Source organism: Topomyia yanbarensis, chromosome 3 (genome assembly GCF_030247195.1).
Source record: "Topomyia yanbarensis strain Yona2022 chromosome 3, ASM3024719v1, whole genome shotgun sequence".
In the NCBI taxonomy this organism is placed as follows: domain Eukaryota; kingdom Metazoa; phylum Arthropoda; class Insecta; order Diptera; family Culicidae; genus Topomyia; species Topomyia yanbarensis.
In genome coordinates this window covers 223,528,189-223,540,688 of record NC_080672.1, presented here as the reverse complement: position 1 = coordinate 223,540,688, position 12,500 = coordinate 223,528,189, and the positions used below count along the sequence as shown (strand labels likewise).

General features: G+C 36.3%; 1 protein-coding gene and 1 long non-coding RNA gene across 3 annotated transcripts in view; both read left to right on the top strand.

Moving 5' to 3' along the window:
• LOC131687829 (uridine-cytidine kinase-like 1) overlaps window positions 1-12,500 on the top strand; it is a 521,941-nt gene that overhangs the window by 62,609 nt on the left and 446,832 nt on the right. The window lies entirely within an intron of this gene.
• Window positions 933-2,634, top strand: LOC131687830 (uncharacterized). Its single transcript, XR_009305216.1, has 3 exons — window positions 933-1,824; window positions 1,889-2,139; window positions 2,193-2,634. It is a non-coding gene; the product is annotated as an uncharacterized LOC131687830 (long non-coding RNA).

Sequence of the window (12,500 nt, the reverse complement as noted above, 5' to 3'; positions counted from 1 at the left end):
TTTCTCATATAGAAAGGTTATGCAATCACTCTGAAAAACGTCAACCTAATCCCGGCCCGGAGGGTGGGTGTCATATCCCATTCGACTCAGTTCGTCGAGATCGGAAAAAGTCTGTATGTGTGTGTATGTATGTATGTGTGTGTGTATGTGTGTGTATGTGTGTGTGTATGTGTGTGTGTGTATGTATGTGCGTATGTGTCAAACAATGTCACTCATTTTTCTCAGAGATGGCTGGACCGATTTGCCCAAACTTAGTCTCAAATGAAAGGTGCAACCTTCCCATCGGCTGCTATTGAATTTTGGATCGATCGGAATTCTGGTTCCGGAATTACGGGTTTCAGAGTACGGCCACACAGAAATTTCTCATATAAACTATAGGAAAAATTAAAAATAGAATTTTTATTTTTGATGCTAAATGTGTTCAAGGTGCATGAAACGTTGAGATTTGATGCAAACTCGAAAAAAAAATTTGACTACGATTCACTTTTTTGGATTTTGGCACATTTTTGCCTTTCTCATATAGAAAGGTTATGCAATCACTCTGAAAAACGTCAAACTAATCCCGGAGGGCCAAATTTTTTTTTCGACTCGTTTAGGGTTTCTGGATTTTAACAGAGGCGTAGTTGATGGTTTACGGAGAGGGGTTACACCCCCCCCCCCTCTACTGTTCGCGCCCCTCCTTTAAAAATCTCCTTAAATCACCCCTCAGACCACCACCCCATCCAGCCCTCATACCCCTCCCTTTCAACCCCGTCATCTTTAAACCACCACTGTATCACAAAGCATAATAATTTAAGCTGGGGAGTCGTTCGTTCATGGGACTTTCGCCCTCTTCACATACCCAGCCCCGCATGACAAAATGAGTTAGCAAGCAGATAACATTGATCTAATGCTGATTAGGCTAATGGAGTATGATATTTTTTTGTTTCAAGTGTTTCACCGTCGACACGTAGCTCATCAAGTTCGTGGCTGGCATGCCATTGTGTATAAGTGCAAAGTGTACTAAGAATGTAATGGACATTTCCACAATTATGTTGAACATAAAAAGCCTCCGTGCCATAGTTTAGAGAAATGAGAAAGGCACAATTGCACCGCTAGGTGGATTAAAACAGGTTTTTATTACAACTATTGACGGACGTTTCATTGCAGGATATATATGAAGCTGAAAACAACCACAACAATGGGGTAACTAACATAAACCTCGCCGGTGACAAAGTGATAGTCGCACGGTTGAGTGAACGAATCGATTTTTTGAGACTGGAAACGTACACGTAAGGTTTTCAGATCGATTGGGGATTTACGTCTGCATATGGGCGAAGTAAGTTCTATGTTTCAAGCAATTTTTTAAGCTCACCTAGGGCGCAGACAGATTTTACTTGTTCTTTTAAAATACTGTATATTCTAAGTCATTTAATTTTCAGTCTGTAATGAGTATGTCATCAAGTGCCTTAATTCTTTTTCTTTTTAGCCCGCGTACGCAGCGGTTCGGCAGGAAGCATTAGTTTATTTCAGCAACTCGCCGGCTCAAATCCGTCCACAGCGTTGCCAGCTCAACATCACGCATCCGAGGAGGAGCTTCGATGTATCCTGGAGTTTCACCAGCAGGGTCACCGGTGACATGTTTGGAAGTGGCGGGCGGTACAGTCATTACTGGCAGCCAGGGCCACACTGTTAACGTGTTCCGGCTTGATAGCCACCTATTGCAGTTCACCCTAAACGGCCATTGCGGTCCTATCACATGTATTTTCATAGACCAGTGGCAGGCCGAGATGGGCGCATCTGGTTGCCAGGATGGTGTGCTATGTGTGTGGGACTTGATACGGGGTATGTCAGCCAAATTTACGGTATGGCCTAAATCTACATAATTAAATTGATTGGTTATTTATAGGTGCCTGTATGTACAAAATTGAAGCCCATGACGACATGACGTCGCACTTGCCTGTTCCCCGAGTTACGCAATATCGCTTGGACTGAACGAACGAATACGGTTTTGGGATAGATTTCAGGGTTAGCCGCTCAACACCATGACCGTCAGTCATGCATATTCATCGCTTGTGATGCTGACGCTTCTGAACGAAGCCATTGCTAGCACGAGTTTTTGATTTGGAAGGATAGTTGCTGAGGACCATTCTCACAATAGTATAAAAGTTCTAACCTCAAAAACAGACAACAATAAAATGTATTTCTTTCAGAGTTTATAATATCCATTACATGATCAAATGCGCTGATGGGTTAGGCTTTGGATTCGGCTATATTCCATCGTCATTGAAGCTAGATCATAGAATCATGTTAATTTGACAGACTGCAAGTGTTATTAGTAGCACAAACAGCTAGCAGCCCAGCTAGTATTGTTCTTTCTGCTTGCAACCAACCTGGTTATATTGATGTCAATGCTAAATTCGCTGTTGCAGCTGTATGGTCGCTATACTGTTCCATGTGTTATGGGATTCGCTATTAACATGGGACAGTTATGCTTAGAGCACCAGATTCTAAAAGCGACCAATTTTGACCAATCACTGGAGACAAAATCACGCGTAACAATTAATAATAAATTAAATTGTTGCTGAGTAATTTTTGTTGTACATGAATAAAACACCGATTGCCTCGTTACCTATGCTGCCGTGATCCGCATAACAGTCCCATTTGGGTTTCCTATGCAGATGGGACAGTTATGCGTATCACGGCAGTACGGCTAAATAACCATTAGAAAGGTTATGAGCTTATGTTATCGCATTTTATGATCATTTATACTACGTAACAATTAATAATAAGTTACATTATTGCTGAGTATTTTTTGATGTACATGAATAAAACATACCGATTTCCTCGTTACCTATGGCTAAATAACCATTAAAATGGTTATGAGTTTATTGTTGTCGCATTTATAATTATTTATACTACTTTCAAGTGATCGATTTTAAAGATACGACTCGCACTTTAAGCACCCCTTCACCGCGCCATCAAAATAAAAATAAGTCATACTCCTAATGAACTAATATTTATTAAAATATTTACTAAATAAAAACATAGACCTGATAGTTCGTTTGCAAAAAAACACCGAAGCACAGTGAGTTGGTGTTAATGCTCTATCTGTGATCCTATAGTGCTGCAGGATTTGGCCAACATTTATACTATTTTTATTCAATCAACTTTAAGGAAAATGTATCACGTGAACGCTATATATATATGGACTTCTATACTTGGTAATTGTTCCGAATCACACTCGACCTGGCCTTGGGTACAAGATATTTGCTTGATCTCCCACGAGCATGGTTCTGCCGGAGTGTTTGCCTCGCCCGATACCGGGGCAGCCTGTCCTAGCGAGGCTGCCTCTTGTGAATCGGAACCGCTGAACATTCCGATGAGGGCATGTCCAACGGTGTTACCGACGAAGCCGATCGCTACACTACCAGCAGTAGCTGCGATTTGAGCAATTAATCCAAAGGCCTGGTTGGGAGCTACCATTGGTGCAGCGACAGCCGAGTGTGACGCAGACTGGACCATCGGCTAACTCGATTCCGGCGAGGTGGAGCGGCTGCAACTGGTGCGGACCTATATTGCGATGTATATAATTTCAAGGATTACTAGAGATTACCAATTACCAGAGATCATCAAAATGTTTTATGGCTAATGTTGTAATTCAGCAAAAAAAACAAAACAAGTTAAATTGATCGCAACAAATAAAATCGCTTATTTCAACGAATCGTGGACAAGAAAAATCTAAATGCCAAATTTAATGGAACATTGCCTAATGACGTCAAATAAAAATGAAAGCCTAGCGAGCTTGTTAATACAAGATATTCGTAAACCAAATCAAGTTTCTCATACTGTGGTCGAAAAAAAAATTCTAAGCCTATGTAAACAAGCTCTGCGAAATGTCAAAAAAGTGAGGTTAAACATTTTCATCCAATGCATCCAATGTTCTACAGCGAGAGGTTCATTTTAGTTTGTTTACATTGCTAATGAATTTTGTACTGCGATTCACCACTTCATTTACCGCGTTGCCAAGGACTTAAGTGAAAATATTCAAAACAGTGCTGCCCAAACGCACATTTTAAGTCCCACCATTCTTGCTGAGGTGAAAAAAATATTCAACATTCTTGCATATTTCAAATTTTAAAAAATCATGATAGCTCCTAAAAATCTCATTTTTACGGAAATGTTCTTATAATTGTGTAATCTTTCGATTAAAAATAAGAAAAACAGGTGTTAGGTCTGACGAGAAAGGTCTATTATAGCGACTTCCTTAAATTCCATACTCACGTATTCTACTCAAATGCGTACATAGAAACTCGGCAAAAAAATTAAGAATCTAAAAATTTGGAAATTTTAAAATCAATAAATTTAAAAATTTGGAAATATTAAGTTTCATAAATTTAAAAATATGTGAATCTAAAAATTTACCGATTCAAAAATTTTGAGATTTGAAAATTTATTAATTTGAGAACCTAAAAATTTAGAGATGCGAAAATTTGAGGATTGGAAAAATTTACAGGTTTAGAAATTTAAAAACATAAGAATTTAAAAATTTGGGAATTCAAAAATTTTAAAATCTTGGAATGTAAAAATTTAACTATTCAAACTTTTGAAATAATTTTTTTTTAAATTTAAAAGTTTAGAAATTTAAAGATTTTAATGTTTGAAATTTCGAAACTTAAATTTTTTGAAATTTTTGAATTTAAAGGTAATTTCAAAAACAAAGATTTAAAAGTTAGGAAAAATCAAAATTGAAAAGAATTTGAGGATCAAAAAATAAAAAAATTTGTGAATATAAAAATTTTCAAGTTTTAATATTAAAAAATTGAAAAGTAAAAAAACCTGTTTTAATCCACCTAGTGGTGCAATTGTGCCTTTCTCATTTCTCTAAACTATGGCACGGAGGCTTTTTATGTTCAACATAATTGTGGAAATGTCCATTACATTCTTAGTACACTTTGCACTTATACACAATGGCATGCCAGCCACGAACTTGATGAGCTACGTGTCGACGGTGAAACACTTGAAACAAAAAAATATCATACTCCATTAGCCTAATCATCATTAGATCAATGTTATCTGCTTGCTAACTCATTTTGTCATGCGGGGCTGGGTATGTGAAGAGGGCGAAAGTCCCATGAACGAACGACTCCCCAGCTTAAATTGGTTTGCTTTGTGATACAGTGGTGGTTTAAAGATGACGGGGTTGAAAGGGAGGGGTATGAGGGCTGGATGGGGTGGTGGTCTGAGGGGTGATTTAAGGAGATTTTTAAAGGAGGGGCGCGAACAGTAGAGGGGGGGGGGGGTGTAACCCCTCTCCGTAAACCATCAACTACGCCCCTGTTAAAATCCAGAAACCCTAAACGAGTCGAAAAAAAAATTTGGCCGGGATTAAGTTGACGTTTTTCAGAGTGATTGCATAACCTTTCTATATGAGAAAGGCAAAAATGTGCCAAAATCCAAAAAAGTGAATCGTAGTCAAATTTTTTTTTCGAGTTTGCATCAAATCTCGACGTTTCATGCACCTTGAACACATTTAGCATCAAAAATAAAAATTCTATTTTTAATTTTTCCTATAGTTTATATGAGAAATTTCTGTGTGGCCGCACTCTGAAACCCGTAATTCCGGAACCAGAATTCCGATCGATCCAAAATTCAATAGCAGCCGATGGGAAGGTTGCACCTTTCATTTGAGACTAAGTTTGGGCAAATCGGTCTAGCCATCTCTGAGAAAAATGAGTGACATTATTTGACACATACGCACATACATACACACATACACACACACATACACACACATACACACACATACATACATACACACACACATACAGACTTTTTCCGATCTCGACGAACTGAGTCGAATGGGATATGACACTCGGCCCTCCGGGCCGGGATTAGGTTGACGTTTTTCAGAGTGATTGCATAACCTTTCTATATGAGAAAGGCAAAAATGTGCCAAAATCCAAAAAAGTGAATCGTAGTCAAATTTTTTTTTCGAGTTTGCATCAAATCTCGACGTTTCATGCACCTTGAACACATTTAGCATCAAAAATAAAAATTCTATTTTTAATTTTTCCTATAGTTTATATGAGAAATTTCTGTGTGGCCGCACTCTGAAACCCGTAATTCCGGAACCAGAATTCCGATCGATCCAAAATTCAATAGCAGCCGATGGGAAGGTTGCACCTTTCATTTGAGACTAAGTTTGGGCAAATCGGTCCAGCCATCTCTGAGAAAAATGAGTGACATTATTTGACACATACGCACATACATACACACACACACACATACACACACATACACACACACACACACACATACATACATACACACACACATACAGACTTTTTCCGATCTCGACGAACTGAGTCGAATGGGATATGACACTCGGCCCTCCGGGCCGGGATTAGGTTGACGTTTTTCAGAGTGATTGCATAACCTTTCTATATGAGAAAGGCAAAAATGTGCCAAAATCCAAAAAAGTGAATCGTAGTCAAATTTTTTTTTTCGAGTTTGCATCAAATCTCGACGTTTCATGCACCTTGAACACATTTAGCATCAAAAATAAAAATTCTATTTTTAATTTTTCCTATAGTTTATATGAGAAATTTCTGTGTGGCCGCACTCTGAAACCCGTAATTCCGGAACCAGAATTCCGATCGATCCAAAATTCAATAGCAGCCGATGGGAAGGTTGCACCTTTCATTTGAGACTAAGTTTGGGCAAATCGGTCCAGCCATCTCTGAGAAAAATGAGTGACATTATTTGACACATACGCACATGCATACACACACACACACATACACACACATACACACACACATACACACACACACACACATACAGACTTTTTCCGATCTCGACGAACTGAGTCGAATGGGATATGACACTCGGCCCTCCGGGCCGGGATTAGGTTGACGTTTTTCAGAGTGATTGCATAACCTTTCTATATGAGAAAGGCAAAATCCAAAAAGACAAAAAATTTGAATTTAAAAAGTTTAAGGATACTAAAAATTTAAAAATTCAAGGATCTAAAAATTTATACATTCGAAAATTTAAAAATTTTAAGATTTAAAGATTGAGAAACCTAAAAATTTTAAAAATATAATAGTTTAAATATCTAAAAATTTAAATATTTTATAATTTAAAGATTTCAATATTAAGGAATGCAAAAATGTAGAGATTTAAAAACAAAAATTTAAGAAATTTGAATATCAAAATATTTTGAAATTTAAAGATTTCAATATAAAAAAATTTCAAATTAGAATTTAAAAGTTAAAGAATTAAAACATTAAAATTCAGAAATTTCAATATTTAAAAATTTAATAATTTAAGAAATTTTAAATTTAAAAATTCAAAAATTTTAAAATTTCAAAAATTTAAAAAGTTAATAGTTTAATAATTTAAAAATTTAAACGCTTCAAATCTTGAAAATTTAAGCATATAGAATTTTAAAAATTTGTGAACATTTTATCAGGAATTTATAAATTTAAGAAAAAATATTTAAAAGTTTATAAATTCAAGATTTTGAAAATATAATAATGAAAGGAATTTTTGAATCCATCATTTTAAATTTTTTTGAGTATTAAAATTTTTAAAAGCTTCAATTTCTGATATTTCGAGCTGTTGAATTTTGGAAATTTTCAATTTATTTGCGTATTTTTGAATATTTGTATTTAGTTTTTGGATTTTTAAGCTCTTTGATTTTAAATTTTTGAATTTGCTTTTTTTTTGAAAATTTTGCTTTTTTTAAATTTTTATCTCTTGAATTTTTGTACTTTTTATCAACTTGTATTTTTGTATTTCTAAATTTTTTGTTTCCTAGGACTTTTGCATTTTCGTATATTTTATATTTTTGTAATTAATAACACATAATTGTGTTTTTGTATTTGTGTACTTTGCCATTTTGTATTATGGTATTCTCGCATTTTTGTAATTTTGTATTTCTACATTTTTGTATGTTTGTGTTTTCGTATTTTTGCATTTTTGTATTTTTATATTTTTGTATATTAGTATATTTGTATTTTTGTATTCTTGCATTTTTATATTTTTCTATTTTTGCATTTTTGTATTTTCAAATTTTCGTATTGTTGTATTTTTGCATTATTGAATTTTTGTATTGCTGTATTTGTATATTTTTGTATTTAGAACTTTTGCGTTCAAGTATTTTTGGATTTCTGTATTTTTGTATTTATGTATTTTTATATTTTTGCATTTTTGTTTTAGTTTTCTGGGTTGTTGTATTTTTGAATTTTCACATTTTTGTATTTTGCATTTTTATTTCGAAGGGGGGACCCCATGAAATTTCAGAAATTTAATTCGTATTTCCTTTAATGTCCATAAAATTCATGAAACGTCGAGATTTTATGTTACACCGAAAAAAATGTTTTTGAGAAAAATAGACTTTTTGGAACTTTGCTGATTTCGCACCTTTTTGGTTTTCTTATATAGAAAGGTTATGCAATCGGTCGGAATATCGACCAATTAAACGAGCCCAGCATAGCCGAGTCTCTTATACCATTCGATTCAGTTCGAGATAGCAAAATGTCTGCGTATGTGTATATATGTGTGTGTCAAATAATTTAACTCAATTTTCTCAGAGATGGCTAAACCGATTTACTTAAACTTAGTTTCAAATAACAGGTATAATGCTCCCATAAGCTGCTATATAAATTTGAGTTGATTCGACTTCCGGTTCCGGAGTTACGAATTGAAGAGTACGGTCACACAGCAAATTCCCTTATAAACTGGTAACACCATGATGCCCGAATGATATAATACATATTCAAATAGGTTCAACATTACTTGGATTTGCGGTTCTATATCAATAACCAATCAAAGTAGTTTTGACCACATTGGCCACCTATGACGGTTATTGATGCCCCCGGGGAGCCCGCCAAGTTCCTAAGCTAATATCTCCCTATTTTCCAGCGAACTCATAACCGATTTTTACAAACTTGATTTCAAATTAAAGACATAATACTTCCATTGACTGCCATTGAATTTCATTTAGTCTTGATTTTTGGTTCCGGAGTTACAGTTTGGTTATTGCGGTTACAAAGGAATTTCTCATATAAACCGGTACAATCGTAACACCTCATAGTTTAAAAATCTATTGAAATGAACATCAAAATACTTCGATTCGCTGGCCTAGATTCTTGGAATATATTGTCCACTATCGATAATTCCGGAAGTGACGGGTTCCGGACATATTTCAGAACTAAAGCCACTTCGGTGATGACTGAACCAATTTTCACTAACCTAGTCTCAAATGGAAGGCATAGAATGAAGTTGCACCCCCCATCTACCCCTCCTTCCTCTCATACCCCTTTCCAACTCTCTTACCTTCACCCCCCTCCCCCTCTCTTTGACCAACATCACACCCGCATTCCCTTCACCCCAAATATGTTAGGTTTTTCCTAACGCATCCTCCCCTCCCACTAATTATGCCCCTACCCTTTCCCACCACTGCGCATTTCAAAATATGTTAAAGTGAAGACAACATTGAACTCGCGCTGTTAAGCTAATTAAATGCTTCCTTAAAATACGTTTATTTAGGCCCAAATGCTGTAGCTTAACGAGGCCGATAATTCATTTTTTTTATATTACATGTCACATGTTAGTGGGGGAAGGGAAAGCCGTATTTAGGGGCGGCTTGCTCCCCTCTTATGTAAGTAAAGGAAAAAGGTAGGAAGTGGGATACATATTGTGTAATTGACATCGTCGTTTGCTGATTGATCATTGTGGCGGATATGCACACTTTGTTGTAGTGTTGTAGTTTCCAGCCTGTAATTGCAGGGGCGAGGGGAGGGTCGATATTTCGGATAATTATTGGCACTCTATATCATCTGCATGTGCGGTATGTCATGATGTTCTGGATAGACGGTTATCAAGAAGAGTGTGCACCGAAGACTCATGAAGCAATGCCATATTGTAGATACAGGGATAGGTTGGTGAGATTCTACTGTGAATGAGAGAGGGTAAAATGTATTAAACTTGGACATCAATGGTTTTCAAAAAGATATAGATAAGAAAAATATAGGGGTGGTCACGGTTTGCCAGGACGTCCCGGACTGGCACATAGGGTGATCTACCTCGGGCCCGAAGGGAATCTATTAGTTGGGACCTGGCAACACAGTACTCTGCGCACAGCCAAACAACATGCTCGATGTCGTGATAGCCGTTCTCACAAACACAATGATTATTTTCAGCAAGCCCTATACGACGGAGATGCGCGTCAAACGAGTAATTGTTGGACATGATCCTTGACATCGTACGAATAAAGTCCCGGTTCACATCCAACCCCTTAAACCAAGCATTCGTTGATACCTTCGGGATAATGGAATGTAGCCACCGTCCCAGATGCCCATTGCTCCATGAGGTTTGCCAACTATCGAGCGTCCTCTGACGAGAGATACTGAAAAATTCGTTGAAGCAAATTGGTCTTTCGTAAGTGTCGCCTTCTAATGCGCCCACCTTGGCTAAAGAGTCCGCCTTCTCATTGCCCGCAATAGAACAATGTGACGGGACCCAAACCAAGGTAATCTGGTAAGATTTTTCAGATAAAGCACTCAGATATTCCCGTATTTTCCCCAGGAAATACGGTGAGTGCTTTCCAGGCTTCGCCGCACGGATGGCCTCAATGGAGCTGAGACTATCCGAAACGATGAAGTAATGGTCTGAGGGCAGGGTGTCAATGATCCCGAGAGTATACTGAATGGCAGCTAATTCTGCGACGTAAATTGAAGCAGGATCATTGAGTTTGAATGAGGCAGCAAGATTTTCGTTGAAGATACCGAAGCCTGTGGACCCGTCGAGAATTGATCCGTCAGTGTAGAACATTTTGGCGCAGTCGACTTGATGGTATTTGTTATAGAAAATATTTGGGACCACTTGTGGGCGAATATGATCCGGAATTCCATAAATCTCTTCCTTCATGGATGTATCGAAAAATACAGTTGGATCAGAAGTATCTAAGAGATGAGCACGGTTGACGTTATATGTAGATGAATTGATGGTCTGTGCCATGTAATCGAAGTACAAGGACATGAATCGGGTCTGAGAATTAAGCTCGACAAGCCTTTCGCAATTTGCAATCACCAATGGGTTCAGAATATTGCATCGAATGAGCAATCGATATGAGAGGTCCCAGAATCGATTTTTCAGCGGTAGAACGCCCGCCAGCACTTCGAGACTCATCGTATGGGTCGAGTGCATGCAACCCAAGGCAATACGCAAGCAACGATACTGGATTCGCTCCAGATTGATGAAGTGTATGTTCGCAGCGGAGCGAAAGCAGAAAGCTAATTAAATATTATATTTTTGTTTGTCTCAAGTGTGTCAGCGTCGACATGTTGCTCATCAGGTTCGTAGCAGTCGTGCACTCATATATACTTACCAAGTGTAATAAGAATGTAATAACCATTTCCTCAATGTTATAGTGAACGTAACCAGCTTTGACAAAAGAGAAAGACACAATTACACCACTAGGTGGATTAAAACAGGTTTTATTGCATTTTTGTGTTTTCCTATTTTTGTATTATTACATTTTTGTGTTTTCGTACTTTTGTATTTTTAAATTTTGTATTTCTGTATTTCTACCTTTCCGAATTATTGCATTTTTGTTATTATATTTTTGTAATTTTGGATTTTTTGTCTGTATTATAGGATTTTTGTATTTTTGTATTATTGTTTCTTCATATTTTTGTATTTTTAATTTTTGCATTTTTGTATTTCTGCATTTCTGAATCATTTCAAATTTGAATTTTTATTGTATTGTATTGTATTGCGGTGAATAGGGATCTTTAGGGATGTGCGGGTTAAGGCATATTCTGATGCAGATTAGTACCGTGAGTTAATATCTCAGTCCTTTTCCAATTTTTAGGCCCGAAACTATTGAAAAAAACATTTTTTAGTTTGTCTCCTTTTAGGACAATAACACATCCAAACCCATGCGACTTGCACGACTCTATAGGTTGCCTTATCAGATCTACCATAGTTTGCAGATGAAACTTGGAATGGCAGGCTGTTAGCGGATTGACAAAGTACCAGATCATGATGTGTGGGGTGCTGTCCCGGTTAACAATGAGGCGAACGAGATATTTGCTGATACGTCATTTGGTCGGTCAGTTTGTTGGTTGAATTTAATTTGGTTTTTTTTAATTTAAAAATCAGAAAATAATAATTAAGGTTTAAGAATGATATGAGTGTACTCGTAAGGATACCTGCTATCAATAAATGTGAAAAACTGGCACAATTTTTCCAAATTAAAGATTCCTATTTCTGACATTTTTATTTTTGAATTTTGAAATTTTTCTATATTTAATTTTTTAAACTTTCGAATTATTGAATTTTTGAAATTTCTAAAATTCTAAAATTCATGAATTTTTAAATCTAACTTTTTGAATTCCTAAATAATTTAATTTTTGAGGATTTTTGAGTATTTGATATTTGCATCTCTTGATTTTTTATTTATTGATCCTTTGAACTTTTGCATTTATGAATTTTTGTGTTTTTGTATT